The sequence below is a fragment of the Choristoneura fumiferana genome, chromosome 19 (genome assembly GCF_025370935.1).
Source record: "Choristoneura fumiferana chromosome 19, NRCan_CFum_1, whole genome shotgun sequence".
Classification (NCBI taxonomy): domain Eukaryota; kingdom Metazoa; phylum Arthropoda; class Insecta; order Lepidoptera; family Tortricidae; genus Choristoneura; species Choristoneura fumiferana.
This window is the reverse complement of record NC_133490.1, coordinates 2,564,808-2,580,214: the sequence shown is the minus strand read 5'-3', so window position 1 is coordinate 2,580,214 and position 15,407 is coordinate 2,564,808. Positions and strand designations below refer to the sequence as shown.

General features: G+C 34.6%; 1 protein-coding gene across 2 annotated transcripts in view; it reads left to right on the top strand.

Moving 5' to 3' along the window:
* Positions 1-2,533: 2,533 nt before the first annotated feature.
* The window catches only part of Gat (sodium- and chloride-dependent GABA transporter), a 29,242-nt gene continuing 16,368 nt past the window's right edge, over positions 2,534-15,407 (top strand). The window contains exon 1 of one of the 2 annotated variants that reach the window (XM_074102597.1): positions 2,534-2,606. The gene's annotated coding sequence lies outside the window, so the exon portion shown is untranslated. Of the gene's footprint in view, positions 2,607-9,358; positions 9,599-15,407 lie in introns of those variants that run through there. The other variant, XM_074102596.1, reaches the window with a different exon arrangement.

The following is a 15,407-nucleotide window of genomic DNA, read 5'->3' as shown; positions in this document are numbered from 1 at the left end:
AAATTTGTATCTTGACTCCTGTCCAACGGTGGTGTAGGGGTACGCAGTACGGATTGCTGAGGACCTAGGTTCGATTCCCAGCGCTGGTCTTTTTCTGGTTTTTCTGTGCATCCATGTCTCAGTTTGTATTTTCGATATAATTTAGAAGAGGCATTTAAATTTACATAAGACAGGGAAATGAGAGTAGACACAGAAGTGATTCAAATGATTTTTTGGTCCAACAATGGACTCCACAGTAAATATGATACTAGTAAATAGAAATCTACATAATTTCTACTATAATACTCTTTTATCGTCCAACTAGTGTTTACCCACGAGTTCGCGCACTTAAATCATTAGGTCCAGCAGCTGAAATACCGGGATTTTTAAAAATTGCCGTGGGAATTCCCGAAAATTAAATCGTTGTTTTCATTGACATTACATTAAAAACAATCATGGTCAAATTTCATGACTCTAAGCCCAGCGGTTATTAGTTCGAAATTTTATCCCTATCTCGTGGGAATATCGAAATAAAAAGTAGGTTATGTTTTATTCCAGATGTCAAACTATCTACATACCAATTTTCATGACTAAGCTCAGCGGTTGTTATTTCAAGATTTTATCCTTATCCCATGGGAATATCGGGATAAAAAGTATCCTATGTTGTAATCCAGGTTATCTAACTTTTCGCCAAATTTCATCCAAATCCGTCCAGCCGTTTCAGCGTGAAGAAGTAACAAACATATTCACTCACTCACTCACAAAGTTTCACATTTATAATATTAGTAGGATTAGTAGGATAGTAGGATAGGATTAGAAACCTTCATTCAATAGTGTAACTTAACACAAATAATTAATATCTACGAATAAATTAATTTGCAGAGCCAGCCATAATTATCGGTAGGTAAGGTTGGTTCAGTCAAATAATTAATTTTGTTGTACAACTAAATTTCCAGAGACTAGACCGACCATAGACCAACTTCGGTGAGGAAAAAATTATCATGTCAATTTGACAAATATAACGGATTTTCGTCTTCCAAATAATTCTATAAAATAAACATATTTACACGATTATTTAATGATAAAATGATTGTTAAAAACAGTGGTGAGCTCATTGAGATGTGAATATGATCGGGATTGGCGTTCAAATGTAAGTAACTACGGAGTAATCGTGAAAAAATGCTTTGTTTACACAATTGATTTTTTCCATTGAATAGTACTTTATATATTGGTGTTTTTTTATATTGTGTACTTATCTTAGGACTTATTATAAAGATTGAAGCCAAAGTGTAGTTTATTTATTAAAGTTATCTTTTTAGGTATGAATTGTGTGCCTGTGTTGTACTCGTAGGGTTGTCACTGTATTTTTTTTAATCGGGATTATTATTTACAATACAATATACTTAAGTATGTCTCTCCAAACCAGGACATGATATTGTACTGTAAACTAAATATAATTAATAGGTTCAAGTGTACAAATCTATTATGAAACCTAAAATTATAAATTTTAATGCCGTTTATATACTTATTTAGTGCTTTTTTGAGTATGATTTAGATGCCTATGTCATACTTAAGTATGTTGTGATTGTAATTTTTTTTTGTGTTGTTAACGAACATGTCGCTCTCGCATTGGTCTAGCTAGTCAGCCACCAAAGACGTTGTGCACAGGCAAGATGTCGAAATTCGTTGGAAAGACGCATGGCTCTCTACCTTTTCCCAACTGTTTCACTTGCCAAACTGTTTTATTTCCCAACTCACGATTTTCTTTGAAGGTTTTTGTCGAAACTTTCATAAAACAAACCTAACCTACTGTTTCCTATTAAAGCATGTATTAACACTGAGAAAACTTTTTGGCTTGGGAGAAAATTGGGTGGAAATAAAACAGTTGGCAAATGAAATAAGTATATACCAATGAGGGCTATCGTTTTTTGTCTCACTAGATGGCGCACTGTTGCGTGAGGTTTTTAAGTATGGCTTTCAAAGTCTGTTATTACCGGCGTGAAAACAAAGTTTAGATTAAAATCATATTTAATACAACTTAAAACCGTACCATAAAAATATCGAGCATGCCATAGTGTTCCATAGTCCGGAAAAAAGGGAGGACAAAGGTTTCCGAAAGACAAAACTGTCTCAAAACACAGACATTCATTGCCCCGGAACGCATATTTGCCATAATTAATTTTAGATATTGCAAAATATTCACAAAATTATTCTAATCTACTAAATAAAACTCTGTCTGTCGTGTCTGTCTGTTACGCTTTCACGTCGAAACCAAAACCGATATGAGGTATTTGAACCCCAAGGATTACATTCCGGTAGAGGGCCCACCGCGCGATAACCTAGACGCGCAGACGTAGTCAAGCTAGCCGCCTCACAAAAAACTAGACGGAGACCTCACGCTACACTAGCGCCTCTCGCGGCGAAATCATACGCGATAGCCCTCATTCTAAACATAACGTCGCCAGCCCTACGCTTCATCAACAAGAGATCATGGTACAGGGCGTCTACCGCGCACGCGCGCAGGCTCTCGAACATCCCCTAACTCCTTTGTCCTCACAACTGCCCCGACGGCAGTCAAGTTACAACCCCCACCACGTCCAGCTTCCAACTGCAAAGGCGGGAAAAATGTAAGTAGTACACAAGAAAAACTTAAGTAAATAACCTGTTATATGTAGTAGTTCGTGTCCGTATAAATAGATGAGTCGACGTCGATGTACGTTCCACATTCGAAAATGACAGGTATGTCCCATGTCAATTATAGGAACTACTACATACAACAGGTAATTTACTTCAGTTTTTCACCTGTAACAGTGTTAAGATTACAAATGAACTTAGGTACACTAATATTAAATGCGAAAGTTTGTGAGTATTTCTGCTTGTTATTTATTCTTCATGCTAGAATGAGTGCACGGATTTCATGTTTAAATATAATGCAACGTCAATAAAGACCACCTAATTCCCACGGGAATTTTCTAAAATCCCGGAATCCATTTATCTTCTGTTTCCAATGATTTCCGCGTGTAAAGCAGCGGGTGAACACTGGCTTTTAATAAGTTTATGTTAAAATTTTCATTTTTAATGCAGGCTTTTTTTGTTGTCTGTTTTTGTTGACTATACTTGCATTTTTTTTTCGGACGGACTGTTGCTGTTAGCCTCGGACGGCTTTTACAGCTTACCGGAGAGAGGGCGAGCTGCCAGATGGGCCGCTCAGCAAGAATATATTATATACTTGTATTGTCATCCAACTTACGTATGTGTACCACAATTAAGTCGGTCCGATCGCTGGAAGTGGATCAAAATGAACTTGCAAGATTTGACAAACAAGAAGGGCATATTAAATAAAAGCTTGTAAAAAACTGACAACTAAAATATAAATGAATAAAGAAAGAAAATGCAATCAAAGTCATTGTTACTAATTTATTGAATTAAACGTTACTTTGCGGAGGCCCATATAAAAGTGTATGTTTATATTGTCCGCGTATTGAGTCTCAACATTTACTGGATAAGAATTAAGACTCAGCATTCTTTATACGTGAGTGGGTACAAGTCAACGGCCAAGTCACACAACATTAACTATAATAATAAAGAAATCGCAGTAAGGAACCATAGATTTGGCACGACTTTGTCTAGATTTCATTACTTTTTAGAGATAAACAAGCAGCTCCATCGAGACTTGGCTAGTTTTTTACAGAATGTTTTTGGTGGGATTCCTTTTTGTACAACAAAGAGTATTGTTGACGAACTAAATGAAATATACGAATTGCAATGGTTTTAAACTGTAATAAGGGAATGGAAATCACAATAACAAGGAAACGATGGTGGTACAACCAATCTGACAGAGCAACTGACTTTATGAGCTCTGTCAGACGGATTGTACCGGATTCAAATACAGAATTAAAAACTAAACATATATGTACATAACAAAGGAGGCTTTGTTCCAACCAGTCGCCAACAAGTATAAACAAACAAACAAACAAAAATATTATCTAATACGACTCTACATATTTATAGGGTCGGTAGGAGTGTCAGATATTTTTGCACACTCCACTGTGGCAGATGTTATTGCAGGTTTTTGCGGGTGGTAGGACCTAGTGCAGGGTCCGTCCGGATCGCTACCACCATCTTACTCGTTAATCCTACCGCCAAGCAGCAGTGCTTGCACTGTTGTTTTCCGGTGAGGAGAGTAAGACAGCCGGTGAAATTACTGGCACAAGAGGCATTTTACCTTAGCCCTCTAGGTTGGTAACGCACCTGCAATCCCTCTGGTGTTGCAGGTGTCCATGGGCAGTGGTGATCACTTACGATCAGGTGACCCATTTGCTCGTTTACCTTCCTTTGTCATAAAAAAAAAGGTGACTGCATAGAAGATAATGTTAACGGAACGGTATGACTGCTATTCCTCCGTTCCTTTTCCTGAAAATGATTAATGGAAACATGGCGGTGACAGTGAGTGACGTTTTTTGCCGGAATCTCGCTTCAATTTAATTTTTTTGCGGAAAATTTTTTACTTGTTCTGTTCACTTTGTTAGCTTGAAGGGATTTTTTATGTGAATTGAATTAATGCAAAATTGATCTTGTAACGCTAACTAGTAAAAATAATCTGCGGGATGAAATTTTTAAACTTGATGCAAAATTAGTGCTTCATGCTCGGCTAACGCTGGGTACCTGACATATATATATATTTGAGTACAATTGAATAACAATAATGACTTAACAATAAATTATTATAAATGAAGTTACAAAAATTAAATAAACAAATATAAATACTAAACATAGGTACATAAAATAAACAATTCAAAAAAAATATCACGCACCTGTGATGGCTGAATGTACTACTATGAATAGGATAGGACTACACTTACTATAAGACCTTATAAGTACACCATAATGATCTCGTGAATAAATGGTTATATTTGATGACAAAATCTTATTGTTTAGACTAGATAATAGGATTTTGTCATCTAGATTCTAGAGATGGGAATTTCTGCACGGGGAGTAACTTTTAGGAATTCCCATTTTTATTTAGTAGAATTGCGTAATTTCAATTCGACAATAAATACTTTGACTTTGACTGCCAGGTCGATGATTTACGCGGGCGAAGCCGTGGGTACAGGGCTAGTGCACAATATAATAATATTATTAAAATAGCATTATTTGAAAGGGCGGGAGCGTTTCGAAAATCGGTTGTATGTCAACGGGAAAAGGCGGTGGCAACGTTCCTGAACCCGACTCAAAATTCTTGAGGTGTATACTGTTTTATTTGTTAGTTTATACGTAGAGTGAGATTTTAGAAACCCTTTTACTGATGAAACTTAAACACCTAATTTCTGCCTAATTACCGTAGTCTTCTTCTTCTTCTCGTGTCGATGGCTTCACTCGTTCAAAGTATTACCGTAGTCTACTTTGTTCCTTTGTAACTTTCCTGGAAAAGTTTCCGAGGGATACAGTCCAAGTTTCACCCGTTTCCAGTTACATTGTCTTCAAATTTGATAGACCTATGTACAATACAACTAGAATATTGATGTCGCTCGGGACTGGTCAGTTTTCTTCATTTTCCTTAGATTAAAATGAGAAAGCCAATGTACGATTTTTTGTTTTGAGTTTCGAACGATATTAGCAAATTCACACAGCAGTTTAAGTGTATTTATGGACATCAAAGCACAAAGTACAAGAAAGTTTAAAACGTAAGTTTTAACCATTTTCAAGGTTTCGTACATCTAATGAAAAATAATGAAACCTCATAAGACTCACGTTATCCGGTTCGAAGGACCACTTTGTTTCCACTAAACTCCGTTGCTATGCCAATCCGTTTAATTTCAAATGTTCACCTTTCTATCTAGGCTCTTTTTAAGTACAGCGACACCTGTCGGTCAATAAACTAAATATCGTCCTAAACAAAATCCGTGTTGATAGATGCCTGTTTACTTCTTGGCCGGCGTTTTATCATTATCGCTTCCATTCACAAAGAATCACATTCATCTCCATACATATTCCAAACAAGTTCCATGTATTGTGTTTTTGCCCTAAAAAGTACCACCTTTTTCCCGAACGTATTTTTCTACAGTTCGGAAATCTATTCAGTTGTTATCGACGCTTCCATGACATTGAATTGACATAAGGTTTTTTTTTCCAAAGAGTAGGGTCAGTATTGACGGTTTCGTTTTACATTATAAAAGATATAATGTAAACGACTGAAGGAGACATTTGCTTTGACTTTTTTTCAGATAAAAAAAAAACATTTCGTCCTTTTTACAAGCCTACGTTCGTGTGCAAGTTTGTTTGTAAAGTCGTGGTTTAAAATCTGAAAAAAAAAACGATCGTTTAGTGGTCTTGAGTCATGGGTGTTTAATACGTATTTAAGTACTTACGTTCATGTAGTGCCTGTAAAACCAAGGGGGGGTCGGACAAAAAGTGCGGATGACGTAAAAATGACGTAATCTTGCACACAAGATGATGTTTTTATTTAAACTTCCGTGTGACATGTAGTAACAAAGTAGCATTAATGAAGTAACAAAATAATCGTTAATACATCAATGGAATTCAGTGAATAAAATAAATTTCATATCGTTTAATTTATTTCAACCTCTTTAGAGGTTGATAAATGATGTGATAATTGTTTATGAAAATCAAAAATACTATTTGAAATCATCCTATAAGTGGTTTGACGTCATCGGCACTTTTTGTCCGACACCTGTATATTGTATATATGACTATTTCTCAAAAAGAATTGTCCATTTAAAAAAAAATCAGTTTTTAAAAAAAAAAAAATTCCTGACGCTATTTCACCACAAAAAATAAGTAATATTGTTTTTAAATATATACAAAACCTTGTGGTAAAAGTGATAAAAAGTCAGATTAGATTAGATTAGATTAGATTTATTTATTACGTAATGAAAAAATACATTATAAATATCGTACATAAATAAATAAATAAATAATAATAAATAAATATCACGGGACAATTCACACCAATTGACCTAGTCCCAAAGTAAGCTTAGCAAAGCTTGTGTTATGGGTACTAAGCAACGGAAAAATATAATTATATAGATAGATACATACTTAAATACATATTAAAACCCAAGACCCGAGAATAAATATTCGTATTTTTCATACAAATATCTGCCCCGACGCGGGAATCGAACCCGGTACCTCAAGCTTCGTAGTCAGGTTCTCTAACCACTAGGCCATCTGGTCGTCAAGACATACATAAACGTACATGTCAGGTAATTATTAAGAAATTCACGAAAGGATCGTCAAATTGTATGCAAAAATAATAATAATAATAGGTATATGATAGTGGTAAATTACAATACATTGTCAGCCAAAATAAAATTAGAATGAAATTTAAAAATAATACTAACAATAATTTCTACTATGTCAAATTTAATAAATTGGAAAGATCAATAAAATAAATAATTAGAATAGATATATCAGATAATCTTTGTTGTTGGATCCAATAGAAAGTTTTGATGTAGTTACAAAATTACGATTTTTTCCTCACAAGATTTCGTGACGTTTTCCTGACGTCAATAAATTTTGGATGTTTTATGTAGTTTATGTTTTATGATCTCGTCCTTAGGGTTAATAATTTTTAAAACTGATTTTTGTCAATTTCATGACGGGACAACTTTTTAAGATGATTATGGAACCAGATCAATTGAGTTAAGACTGCGACTCCACTGAGGCGGAGACGAGCGGAGCGGAGAGGAGACGTGTAAGGATCGACCAATCATATTATAGTTGAATCCACATAATCTCGTCTCCGCCTTATTATCATCAGATGTGTAGGGATTGATCGATCTCTACACGTCTCAACTCCGCTCCGCTCATCTTCGCCTCTATATTATCGTATTTATCCGATTGAGCTGAAATTTGGTATGCTTATGTAAATTTAGTAAAGGGTTGGCTAAGATCACGCATTATTATTTCAATAATGCGTGCCACCAGCATGTGCATTCGTGGTACACGGCACCGATTTAAGCCACTAGCCAAATTATTTGGCTTCGATAACGGTGCGCAGCGGCTTTGCCCAGTTGATTTTGTGATATTTACCCATGTTCTTTTATATATTTTTTAATAATTTTATGCCGTCACTAAATGATTAAAACACAGCCACGTTGCTTATGTGAATCCGGTGCCAATACAATAATTTTCATGAATGTGGGCCTCCGTACAATGATATTAGATTCAATTACTTCTCTACGCATTATACCTACAACGAGAGGACGAATTTAATGTCTAGCCGTATAAGGCATACCATCCTTTTTAAGAGATGCTATAGCGAGCATATTTTATACCAGACGGGGTAAAATCCATGCTCGGAGGCATATCATTACCTAATTAAACATAACATTAAAGCCAAGCCATAACAGTAAAGGCACTGAATGTCCGACAGAATATTCAGTTACGACCAATTCAGAAAGAAATAGTAATTTTATTTGCCAAAATTCGGCACATCCAAAAAAAAATTGAAGAAAATAATTTTAAAAAAACGGCGTCTTCAAATCTAGGGTGGATTAGCATTTATTTAGATTAGTTTTAGATAGTTGGCCATTGTCTTAATTGTTTGAAATTTAATGTTTTTATTCGTAATTTATTAATGTGAATATATTAATGAACTACCTACGCTGAGGTCGCGGGTCGCGGGTGAGCAAAGAAATTCTTTTAGTTTATTAATATGGACCTCCGCAAAGTAAGGCCTGATTAAATTAGTAATTATATTGTTTTAAATATTAATTTGACTTTGTTAGTAACTAATTATTGGTTAATCTTATTAAATTAAAAAAAATATTAATGTAAACCAATTCAAGAAATTACCATGTAATTTAAATACTTATTCTAGCATGTAAGTAAGTGTACTGTAAAACTAACAAACTATGGGTATTTATGCCTGAAATAAATGACTTGAATTAGAATTGAATTCCTTAGGCAATCGCGCTCCATCTTATTCCACATTGTCGCTTACCTTCCTTCAGTAAATACCTTCAAATATTTCTTTTAGTCAAGCGGTTTTACTGTAAAGGAACAAAAGAGAGTAAGTGTCAGTAGTGTCAGGTACCTACCCATTCATCACATCGCTCTCCTCCTCCATTAGGACATGGATAAAACTAAAATAAAATCTTAAAACTAAAATAAGACTGAAGAATATCCCAAAACAAAAAAACTGTTTTTTTATTTAATTTTGACTTACCTAATTGAAGAGTCATACTCATGATGACACATGTCGCAATGAACAAGCAAGGAAAGCAAGGCTAAAAAGCAGAAGCAACATTAATCATGCAGCAAACATCAGCGTACCATCCAATAATAGCGCTGGCACCATCCGGGCGCCAGATCGCATCGACGCTACCTTCCGGAGGGGGCCAATCATGCCACCAATGGCCATAAATTCTTTCTATCCCTGACAGTTGGACAGTTCACATGTATCCCGTGCCGTGGTGTTAGACATGGTCCCGGTTATAACCACATTCGCAGTCAAGCATGAGGCCGCGCTACACGCCATCTTGGAACATCTGACAGTTCGGGAGCGTTTTTCAACATTTTTAAACTCGATCGTGCTTGTGAATGACAATGCTTCTGAGGTGGTGTTGTGTTTGTAGCTGATGTGTGTGAATTTGCAGTAAGTGTTTTTGAAGCGTATTTTGTGTTTTTTTAGTGTTTTCTTTGGATGGGGAAAAGTAATAACTAGTGCTAATAAAAGTGTGCTCTAAGCGTGGATTTACCTACAGCAGTTTCATGTTCGATTGTGGTGATTATATGAAACACTAAGTATAACTTTACTTTAAATCAGAAAAATGATTTACAAAGTTTTAGGCGTCTTCCCTAGTTTTTACGAAAAAAGAAGGAAAACACTGTGTGAGGCGTACGTACAAAAACGGTCGGTTGAACAGAAAAAGAAAAGATTTGTAATATATTTTTTTTGTGCTCAATTTTTTTCGTGTGATTAATAATTAAATATAAAAACAAAGTTGAGAAACGAACGGTATGGTGTTATTTATTATTTAGGTTTATAAGCCTGCTGGCTGTATGAATGAAGAAAAGTATCAGTTTTGTTTCTTTAAAAAAATATGGCTCTGTCCATTGGAGGACAATTTTGCCAGTATCTAGTAGGTTTTGCCGTTGTACGGTAAAAAAATTCTAGAAAACGAAATATGAGAGGTAAAGGTGGATGAACGATGACAGCGCGAAAGTTAAAAAAATATTAGTATTATAAGTACTTAGTATCAGTTTTACAATCAATATTTGAAATATACAATATTTTCATAATATCACTAATACCATATAAATATTAGCATTAGAAGTGAAAACTTTATATATCTCAATAATTTATATAGCCCCTAAAGTAAAAATATATATGAAGATTCTACTTAACTGTTTTTGGACTTAAAAATACTAAGGAAGTTCCATTTTACTAAGTAGATAGGAAATGATAGAATAAATAAAATAAAATAGTGAACGAAGTTTAATTTATTAAAGAAATTAGGTATAATATTTTTTGCATTATTTTTCCGCTATTAAATGATAGGTACTAAATTATTATTTAGTGCATGGAAAAAGAGGATGTCTTAGATTAAGACAATATACCCTTGGTCAAGACAATGATATTTCGTATATTGCCGGACGCCATATTGTACTGGATGAAGACAAATAATATCTTGGGTTAAAACTATTATCTTACTTAAAGAAAATAATTACTTTGATTTAAACAATATGCCTGACACTATGAATATTCTTGGTCAAAGAATTCCTTTTTTCCCGTGTGGAGAAGTAGAAATTCGATGAAATGTATTTTTTTTTGCTTCCTTTTAAGTTTAGTGCCGGCCGAGATTCGCTCGGACTTCGCTTTTTCTGAAGCTTGTGTTTTTAACCCCCGACGCAAAAAGAGGGGTGTTATTCTACAGATAAAATCAAGCTAACTTGATTATTTGCCTCGAAAACCCCATAGCAATTTTTATTTCCTAATCGTTAGTCATTTTTTCATTAAAAAAAACCGGCCAAGAGCGTGCGGGACACGCAAGAAATAGGGTTCCGTAGCCATTACAAAAAAAGTAAGTAATATTTTTCTAAGGATTTCGTATTCTGTACGGAATATTCCAAGTTTATGTATATTTTATACCTTAGGCTGCTATTTACTCTTAAACTCCTAATAATTCTCAAGAATATAATAATGTCAAGCTATAGTTTTCCTTGTAAGTTTGATATATTTACTACCATCCTGATTTTTTTCAAATTATTCCACTCACCTGTTTAGATTTTAGAGGAGGGGGGACGCTCGATTTTAATGAAAAAGTTTTAAAAGACCTATCCAACGATACCCCAAGTACGTTTATCCGTTAGTACCTATAAGCTTTACTTAGTTTGGGGGCTGGATTAAATGGTGTCAAAGCTCCATGACCTAAAAGTAGTTTGTTTAGAATCAAGAGTACTTTAAAGCAGGTTGTGATTTTTTTATGGTGTCCAGTCTAAAAGTTACAAATGGAGCACAGTTCCTAGTTATTTAGAATAATTTAATACTGGCCATTTTTCTGTCAGTTAGTCACCGTCATAAATAAGTGATCATTTCAGTACCTTGTCGTTTTCAGTCGTTACAAAATTTCGTATGGTTTGTGACAAGGACAAGTTACAAAAGTGATCACTTATTTATGAAAATGAAATGAAAAATGAAAATGAAAAGTTTATTCGGGACACACAAATATAAAAAATAGATACAACAAAAAATAAAATAAAGTAAAATAAAATAAAATGAGAATACAAAATAATAATAATAATTATGATTTTATGACGTTGACTGTACAATTGAAAATTACAAATTACGAGTGCAGTTACAAATTAATTAAAATTACTGACTTAGCGAAACATACGAATATTTTTTTTCAATTATTAAATTGTTTGAAAATAAATGCAAAACAATTTAATTTAGTACTCTGTGCGTGGGGGAAACCACAAGAGACAAAAAAAGCAACTTAAAATAAAAATAAAAAGCTGTTGAGTTGTCTCAGTTAGTATTTAATTAGCATCTTATTCATTACGAGTATTTGTTATTATTTCTAATCATCTTACTACATTTTTGAACATGAAACGACCTGAGACTCACTCATACACATTCAATGATATTTTAACGGATAACTCACGTCTTAAATCGAGTTTAGCTCGACATATTTCGGGCTATTTCGTAGCCCTTCTTCATAGTTCTTCACTTACATTTAAGACGTGCCCTCTTGTTCTGAGAGGAGGCCTGTGCTCAGCAGTGGGACGTATATAGGCTGGGATTTAAGACGTGAGTTATCCGTTACAATATCATTTAATATCATCTTACTATATTCTTTGCTAAAAATATCCATATGATTTGCATACTCTGATTTTGTTTGCAAACGTACTAAATTGATGCATTGTACATTTAATTGGATAAAGGCCGGTCTTAATGGAGTGGACGGATCAAATCGGAGCTATAGTAGTTATTCTATTAGCTGTTATTGAGTAAAGATCGTTACAGATCTGCGCTAAAAGGGGTATGCGGGCGTTATATTGCTTTACAATAAAGCGGGGCTAGGGTACTACGAAATTTGAAAATCGAAGTTCGTGTCGCTCCGTCCCTTTGACACTTATACTGTTTAATACGAGAGTGAGAGAGAAGGTTCGACACGATTTCGATTTTCGAATTTCGGAGTAGGCCCTCAGGCCCTATCAGTAAGTGCAAAATTCGAACTTCGTAGGTATCTTGCGGTCCCGCTGACGTTAATATTATTTAATAAGAGAAGATAAATTTTAACTTCGATTTTCAAATTTCCTAGTATCCCCCAGATGAGTGAATAATGAGGTGAGTGAATATTGTTTTCCCATCGTATTTTGTCGGAAAAGTTCATAAATTAATATTAAACGCAACCTAACCTAACTACAGTTTTCTATAGGATGACCATCAGAAAATTTTACGGTGAAAAAAAATATGACTAACGAAAATTATGACGAACGAAAATTCTGACAAACATTAGATTATGACTTGCGAAAATTATGCGACTAGATACAGGTCTATTCACAAGACCTGGCACGAATGGAGCGAACAAAAGTAACAATAATAATAATAATAAACATTTATTTCAGAAAACTTGGTTCCATAAGAAAATACATACAAAGACAATAAAACGATTACTACAAAAATGTGTTAGTTTAGTACTTAGGCTAAGATTAGTATTAAAATTAAAATTATAATAAACATTTATTTTACTTACTTCGTGCAAACATATCACTTAATAACTAAAAAAACTTTTGAAAGAGTTTGGAAGCTATACATAGACAAAAACATTAGTAGGGTGACAAAGAATTAGGTACTGTTAAAGATTATTTACGAAATAAAAAATATCAAAGAAAAAAAGACATACAGTCAACTGTAAAAATATGTATCTATTCGAACTACTCAAAAATATGTAACCATGGCCTTATTACGTCGGAATAAGAGTATTTTTGAAGGGTAAGATAAGTCCATATTTTGTACTCGACTGTGCCAAAGTGGGACCTTTTCATAATCCATTTCGCTATGACTTCTATGGCAAATGTATGGAATCTCACTATGACATCAGTGGCACAAAGGTATGGCTATCCACCATGGTATGCCATTTAGTTTCGTCGACTCTACCTCGGTGTTCAAACCAGATACACACTCTCATCTATGGTGTTCAACATGACGTGTTAACTTCGTCTGTAATCAATAGATGGCGTTATTGGAGCGAATGTTGTGTTTTAAATTATTGTACCTCTTATTTTCAGGTTGAATTCTAAGATTATTTCTAACACGAGCAGAGCTTTGGTTTAAAGCTTACTAGCTTTAATAATAGCAATTATCCATCTGTCTATAGCATATTATATGTGTAGAATAGAGAAGTAAACATCAAGCCAATTTAATAGATGATGGGCTTTACCGCGTCCTCATTTCTCTCCAATTTGCGTCATGGCATTCACATGGCGCACTTTTCATTTGGTGTGCTTTTGTCCTAGCTGTAATAGTTGTAGTTATGCTCGCGAATTCGGTTTTATGAAATAAAAATGCTTGTTCTCGGGTCTTGGATGTTTAATATGTATTTAAGTATGTATTTATCTCTTATAATTATGTTTATTCGTTGCCTAGTATCCATAGTACGAGCTTTGCTTAGTTTGGGACTAGGTCAATTGGTGTCGAGTGTCCCATGATATTTATTTATCTCAGATATTCATACTGGTGATTGTACAACGATCTGAATGAAAGTACCTATTACACCGGACCTGTATGAATTTGGTCGATGTAAGTCCACTTCGCTCGCAGTGGAAACCGGGCTTCATACTAGTTTTACAAGTTCTTTGTTACATTTGAGGATTAAACAAAGAATACTGATTTTCGCCACCCTAAATATTTCCAATCAATGCAAAAATTCGCAATACATTCTTCCATTGAAAATCCTTCTGAGATACGTCCCGACACCGACGTTAATGGAATCGTAAATACGGTCTGCCTCAGGTGGGATTGGTTCGGGGATAATTTATGTGTTACGTTATATATTTGGTGAATATATTGCTAAAGGTGATCAGACGGTTTATTTGTAGGGTTCCGTACTTTGTTCACCAAAAACGAAGCAACGTGGGATCACTGTTGTTGTTCGTCCGTTTGTCAAAAGAAAGAAAGAAAAGAAAGAAATACATTTATTCACAACACAACAATAGACAGCACTACACAAGACACAAAAATATTATTAAGTAGGATAGCATAGATTAAGATAGTATGTGTCATTGCGGTTGTGAGTCGGACACTGGCTCAGCATAATGCTGAGACGTTAAGAACGCCCCAGCCACAAAACACAGATATTGTTTTGTGCTCCAGCGCTGATTTTCAGCCAACACCGTCGGTGGCCCTCTGACCGCTGTAAAAATATACTAAACACTATTAACGATACAAGGTATAAAACTACATGCATTTATGAACTACGATACATATTTATATTGTGACTTTATTTAAAGATATTAAGCTAGTACGTAAACATAATTATAGAACATACAGTGTACACGCTTGCCAAGTATACATCCTTACGCAGCAACGTGGGATCACTGTTGTTGTCCATCCGTCTGTCAAGATCTTTTTTTAAGAACACTTGGAGGTGTAGAGCTGAAATTAATACCGAATACTAAACGTCTGCTGTCCCTTCAAGTAGTGACAAAAATCAAACTTTAAATCAATTCAAACAAATGATACAAAAAATAAAGTGGACTCTAAAAATACTGAAAAGTTAAAAATGACTAGGTAGGTACAGTTGAGTTCATAAGCTTGTGAGCAAAAATTTGATCAAAAATATCTGAACACGACTCTATTGGTTACGGCGTAGAAGCGTGTTCAGATATTTTTGATCCAATTTTTGCTCACAAGTTTATGATCTCAACTGTACTACTGATTCTAGTGTCTTCAACTT